Source organism: Mytilus californianus, unplaced genomic scaffold (genome assembly GCF_021869535.1).
Source record: "Mytilus californianus isolate M0D057914Y unplaced genomic scaffold, xbMytCali1.0.p SCAF_11, whole genome shotgun sequence".
Lineage (NCBI taxonomy): Eukaryota > Metazoa > Mollusca > Bivalvia > Mytilida > Mytilidae > Mytilus > Mytilus californianus.
The window spans coordinates 69651106-69657460 of NW_026262593.1; positions in this window are offsets into that span (position 1 = coordinate 69651106).

The following is a 6355-nucleotide window of genomic DNA, read 5'->3' on the forward strand; positions in this document are numbered from 1 at the left end:
TTGAAATTCTAAACCATAAAAAAATCAAATAACCCTTAACAAAAAAAACCATCAACCATCCCATTATCTGGGAAAGATGTATCAATCATATCTCCCTATATATCTTAACTTCCTACTACATGTGTCACTACATGTGAAAAGTTCCACAACTTAAATTCAACATGTATCCTCAAAATACCGCCTGTCCCTCGTGTCTCTCATAAACAAAATTAAAGACATATTCTGCATAACCTTGTACGCAGAAAAGAAACATACATAGATAACAAAAATTAACTTGAATCACTATACTGCTGTCCTTCAGACAAATTCATTACACCGCCTTTAATTTCCAATTTGACTAACTCCTACAAAAAAATAACTCCCCTATAAGAATATCAACCGACAAGAAAAGACAAAAATAAGGCATCCACTCCCATAATTGGGATAATAGCACATGACCATAAAAAGCTGACCTTTGGTCTAATCCCACCATCATTTCATTAACAACTTAACTAATACTACTATAAACACTACTACATACAGTGGTCATGATGATGCTACCAGATCTTGTCGGTTGAACTACTTAAACTAACTATACACTGTACATGGGATGTGAGGCGAGCAGTTCAACCATAAGATTTAAAAAATGCTTCTTCTAGATATCAGCCCTTTAACGAATATATAAGTCCATCCACAAGCATATAAGTCCTCCATGTGACGGAATATTAAAGCTGAATAATTTTCACAGTATATATATCCATATTAATAAAATGAATGTCCAAGTTTTTAATTTATAGCGATAGTTCATAATGTCACAAATATATGTTCTTCATAATATATGCGAATAATCACAATAGTAAATTAATTTCCTGCCTCACATTCCTGGGCTATATCCTTACAGCAAAACCCATCCAGGGTATCTAATCTTCCTATGACAGAATTGTTCCATCCTCAAAGGTGAGTTGATTCTGTGAAACAGACCTCAATTGTTGGCCTAGTGTCCAGACCGACTACATCCTTCAGTGTTATCAATGGGTCCAATGCCATGCCCTGGTAATACAATACGGCCTCTCCTCGGCCAGGGAAGCGTTCTTCGGCAACCATGCGGAGCTCCCGTAGGCAGTGTATCGGAACAATCCGGCGTTCTACTCCACGCTGGATGATCACAATATGCCTCTCCTCCGTTGGCACTTCTTCACAGGAAGACATTGGGCTGTTAAGCTCCTCCTGTGGCAGGCAAATGTCCTTTTCTGTCGAGGGTCCCAGAATCCGCCTTCTGCTCCTCTAGGTATTCATTTGTCCACAACTGGGCTTGAGGGCTGGTAGAACCTCCGGTTCATAGAGTTCAGATCTTCAATGTCCACACCCTTGCCTTTTGGGTTGAACACCTCTGTTGCGATTCGGTCTTGTTGCGAGGGTGGCAACAGATGGATCAATGATGCCATCACCCTCCAATGCAAGATACAGACTGGGCTTGTAATACGTGCCACAAGGCTGTATGTGGAACCAGGTTGATGTAGGCCAACCCATTTCCCTGCAAACGGTCCTGAAAACCGGTATGTCTTCCCCAGCTAGGGGGTATCCACTAGGCACTCTAGCCTGCCTCCTCAGTAGGTTAAGTAAATCCTCATAGGGGGCGTCTTCCCGACGTGTGAGCCACTGCGCCAAAACCATAATCATTTGGCCTCTATACTGATGGTAACCACGATGCCTCATCAGATTAGCCTCCTGTCTTGCATCAAACATAAAGGTGAGGTGATTACCTAAAACGTGACTGCGCACATTGCGGGTCACCACTTAGCACCCCCTCACCGGACAGTGTTGGTATCTCTGACTTGTCAGACAGGTGTGCTCGGGAGTACGGCTCCTAGGACAGATGTACCAAGTTGGTTCGGTCTGTGCTCCCTCCCCAGATTGGGGTGAGACTTCCTGTGAGCCTGCAGCTTCCTGCTCTGTCAGATTGGCATCTAGTTGATGTTCTTCTTTTGTCAGCTTGGCTTCTGGAATTACTTCAGCTATACCCTGTGTGTCTGTATGAGGTACTTCCTCACCCACCTGCTCTTCTGGTTCTAGGGACGACACTAGAATAAATCAGGATCCCCGTCCGGTTCCAGACTGATAATAGTAAGTTTCAGCCCCTCTCTCCACTGTTAAACCTCTACACACCATTGGTTGGTCGATGACTACCCTCCTCTGATTATTGTTGGTGTCCACCACTACTTTAACAGCTTCCCCTTCTATTTGCCACACTTTTGCTTGGTCAGAGTCTGACTCTGTGTCTGTTGATTGCCTTCTATCTGACATACTGAAAAGACAAAAGGAGAAGGTTATTAGTGATTGGCCTATTGTACATTTACCTCTCCCCCTCTATCTGTGGGCGGAAGTAGTTTATTAATAAGTTTACAATTTGGGCAGATGTATTGTTCTATCTGGTCTGCCTCCTCAACAGATACTCCTATACAAGTTAGGTGAAACCATTTTTTACACTGGTCACATTGCACCATTGTTTCACCTGTATCAGGGTCCTGCACAAACAATATTGTTTTTACCTTTGGGGCAAGGACATCTATACCTTTGGTAAACTGTTCATGGCATGTCTGCAACCATGCAGGAATATTCCTGTCTTTGCATAATTTCAGCCTGTCATGATTTGTGTTGAAGACCACTCTTTGAAGTTTAACATTGTACACATAGGGAGTAATTTTACTTATAATCATACCAGGCCCCTTCCACGGAGAGCTCAATTTTTTTGCTCTTACCCTTTATCTGCGCTGTATCTAAAACATACACGATGTCACCTGCCGCGTATTCCCGTTCCAATACTCGAAGGTCATAATCCTTCTTCATTTTAGCCTGGCTTGTTTTCAAAGTGTTACTATCTATCTCATGAGCACTCTTGCTAGCTTTTTTACGGCTTATAATATACTCCTCAGTCCCAGTGTACTTGGGTTCCTCGGTATTACCAAACATCAAATCAGCTGGCTGATTTGTCTACCGGCCCAACATTAACTTGTTTGGGGTGTAACCAGTACTTCTGTTTAAACTAGCCCTCAAAGCCCCTGCTAACTGAGCTAAGTGTTCATCCCAGGTTTCCTGCTGTTGGCCCACAAAACATCTCAAAGCATCCATTAAGCTACGGTTTTGGCGTTTTACCTGGCCATTAGCTGAAGGTTTATAAGGTGTAGTCCTGGCTTTATATATCTGTAGAAGATCAAAAACTGCCTTAAACAGAGTTTTCGAAATTTCGACCTTGGTCTGAGAAAATTTCAAACGGATATCCAAATCTGGAGAAAAATTCGTTGATAGCCGCCTGTGCTGTAACTTCTGCTGTTTAAGAAGGCAAAGGTATACACTCCGTCCAGTTTGTAAATTGGTCAACTAGCATCAAGATGTTCTCATGACCATTCTTTGTTTTGGGTAGTGCACCTATAAAGTCTAAATGTACCCTTTCCATAGGGGAACCAGCGTGGTAATTAGTCATAGGACATCTTCCATACCTGTTGGGTTTTTTATTTTTGTTGCAGGTTGCACATGTTGCAACAAAGGTCTTTATGTCAGAGGTCATTTTGTACCATTGATATTTGGTTTTAATCTTAGCCATTGTCCTCACCATACCCTGGTGTCCTGCACTAGGTAGCTCATGACAGAGCTCCATTACTGTGTCCCTCAGACTGGAAGGAACCACTAGTCTTACACTTGCTCCTTTATTTTTAGGATGATTTTTAAGATGACAGAGTCGTCTAAAAAGAATTTCTCCTTGTTGATCCAGTAACTCTTGACTGCTAGTGAAGCTGAACACAAGGTGTTCTGGGTTGGCTCTACTTTGTCTTTTAACCAATTTAATAACAATATCAGATCAGGGTCTTCTGACTGTTTAGTCTTGATTTCATCAGTTGTGAAACCTGAAAAATTTATACCCTCCGACTGTGTTATAGCTGCTACGTGGCAAGAATTTTCATCACTAGCGATAATCTGAGCTGTTGTTGGTGAACATATCAATTCAATATGTGTCGAAAACCATGTGTCAACAACTTCCTGCTGATTATGAGTAGATGCTGAGACCGTGATGTCGAGGTTGCAGTCAACATCAGGTAAAGCAGGGACAAACTGAATAGTATCTGGAGTTTGGGGTTGAGCCAAGGTCTCATGTGTTGTTGTTGAAAACAGGTGCAACATGGCTGTGGACACATTTGTAAGTGGTCTCTGTCTATTTCTTGTATTAGCCAACAGTATAACTTCGTCTATTGCGGTAAGAAATCTGGCCCAATTCCTGTGGTCACGTTGGCAATAGGCACACCCTTTACAAGTAACTGTTTTAGTCTTACATTCGGCCTGTAGTGTATACACTCTGGCAATGAGTCTGATGGTCTAGACAAAGCGTCTGCGTTTGCATGTAAACGATCTGGTCGACCTTCATTATCATATCATATTGGCTAAGCTCTTCTAGCCATCTGGCCAATTGTCCTTGTGGCTCCTTGAAATTAATAAGCCAAGCGAGACTACTATGGTCAGTTCTCACTGTAAACTCTTTGCCTAACAAGTAATGGCGAAACTTCCTTGTGAACCTTATCACGGCCAATAATTCCTTTCGTGTAGTGCAGTATTTTGTCTGCTCAGGTGTCATTATAAAACTGCCATAGGCTATGGTTCTCTCTCTTCCATTCTGGACTTGGATAAGCTCAGCTCCAATACCATTCTGGGATGCATTTGTGTCCAAAATGAACCTGTCTGATGTATTGGGTAAGGCTAGCACTGGAGCTACTAGTAATTTGTGCTATAAGGTGTCAAAAGCTAACTGTCTTTGATGGGTCCAAAAGAATGTTTTTTCCCTGTTACTTCATACAGAGGTGCTTAAATTTTTGCATATTCTTTAATGAAGGAACGGTGATAGTTCACAAATCCAAGGAACCTTTCAACTTCTTTAGTACAAGTAGGCACAGCCCAACCACTAACTGGTTGTAAATGTTGCTGTCCAATTTTGAGTCCCTTGTTGCTTACACTCCTGCCTAAAAATTCAAAAGACGTTTTAAATAAAGCATATTTCCTTAGCTTAAGTTTTAGGCCGTACTCCCTGAATCATTTAAATACGTCTTCTAGATTTCTTAAATGCTCTTCAAAGGATGGTCCTAAGACCAAGATGTCATCTAGAAAAGGTATGACTGTTTTCCATGCCAGTCCCCTTAAGACTAGGTTCATCACTCGGGCATAGGTCCCTGGTGCATTACATAGTCCAAACGCCATTTTAACGCATCCAAACAAACAATACTTAGTCACGAAGGTTGTTTTCTTCCTATCTTCTAGCTTGATGTTAATCTGCCAATAAGCACTATTTGCGTCCAGTTTGGAATACCAGATATTTCCGGCCAAGGTGTCTAGGCACTCATCAATGAGAGGCAAAGGAAATATATCACGTGATGACACTGAGTTTAATTTACGATACTAGTATTCAATGCACTAGCGCACTCCTCCATCCTTTTTCCTAATCAACACTGGTGCTGATGCCCATTCTGACATGGAAGGTTGAATAACTCCCGCGTTGAACATTTTTTTGTAGATGTGCCTTTTCTTCATCCACAAAACAAGCAGGGGTTCTCCTTATTCTATGTTGGATTGGCTTGGCTTCCCCTGTATCAATAGTATGTTCTATAACGTTAAAGCTGCCTAGATCAAAATCTTCTTTGGCGAAAACATCGCTGTAATTAATGAGCAACTGTCTTAGCTTGGTCTGTTGAGCTTGAGACAAGACAGAACTTGAGTCTTCGTATAGGTGTTTCAAATGACTTGGTATCACAGACTTGGGACTGTCATTTTTACCAACACTTGGCAAAGGTTCATCTTCCAAGGAATGAAAAACCCTGACTTCTTGTGTGTATCCTACCTCATTTCCCTTTGGAAGTCTTACGGGATGATCTGTTGTGTATAGAAAACAAAGGGTTGGTTTTTGTCCCATTGCACAAACTGTTCTAGGTATAAGTAGGGTTGAATTGCCTTTAGGTTCAATCAGGTAGTCCAAGGTCATGTCTGCTGACTCCAGATCGATACGGAGAGCTGTATTTGGTGGTACTATAATAGTTTCTTGTACTGTGATCCTGCTTACTATTGGGACATGTATTGGAGATGGTTCTCCTCCAAGTTTCAATTGTACTTGGGTATTCCTTAAATTCATCTTTTTGGCAGGTACATCCAAAATAGCGCCGTGTTTTATCAAACAATTTGCTCCTATTAACATGTCACAATGTATAGGTGCTACGTGCAGTGTTTCTTTGAATGTTACGTGTTGAATTGAAAATTCAGCAGGGTTGGTTATTCTACATGTCATACGCATGTCCCTGCGTGCACCATGCATGGTAGTTTCCCTAATGATGTAAGGTTTCTG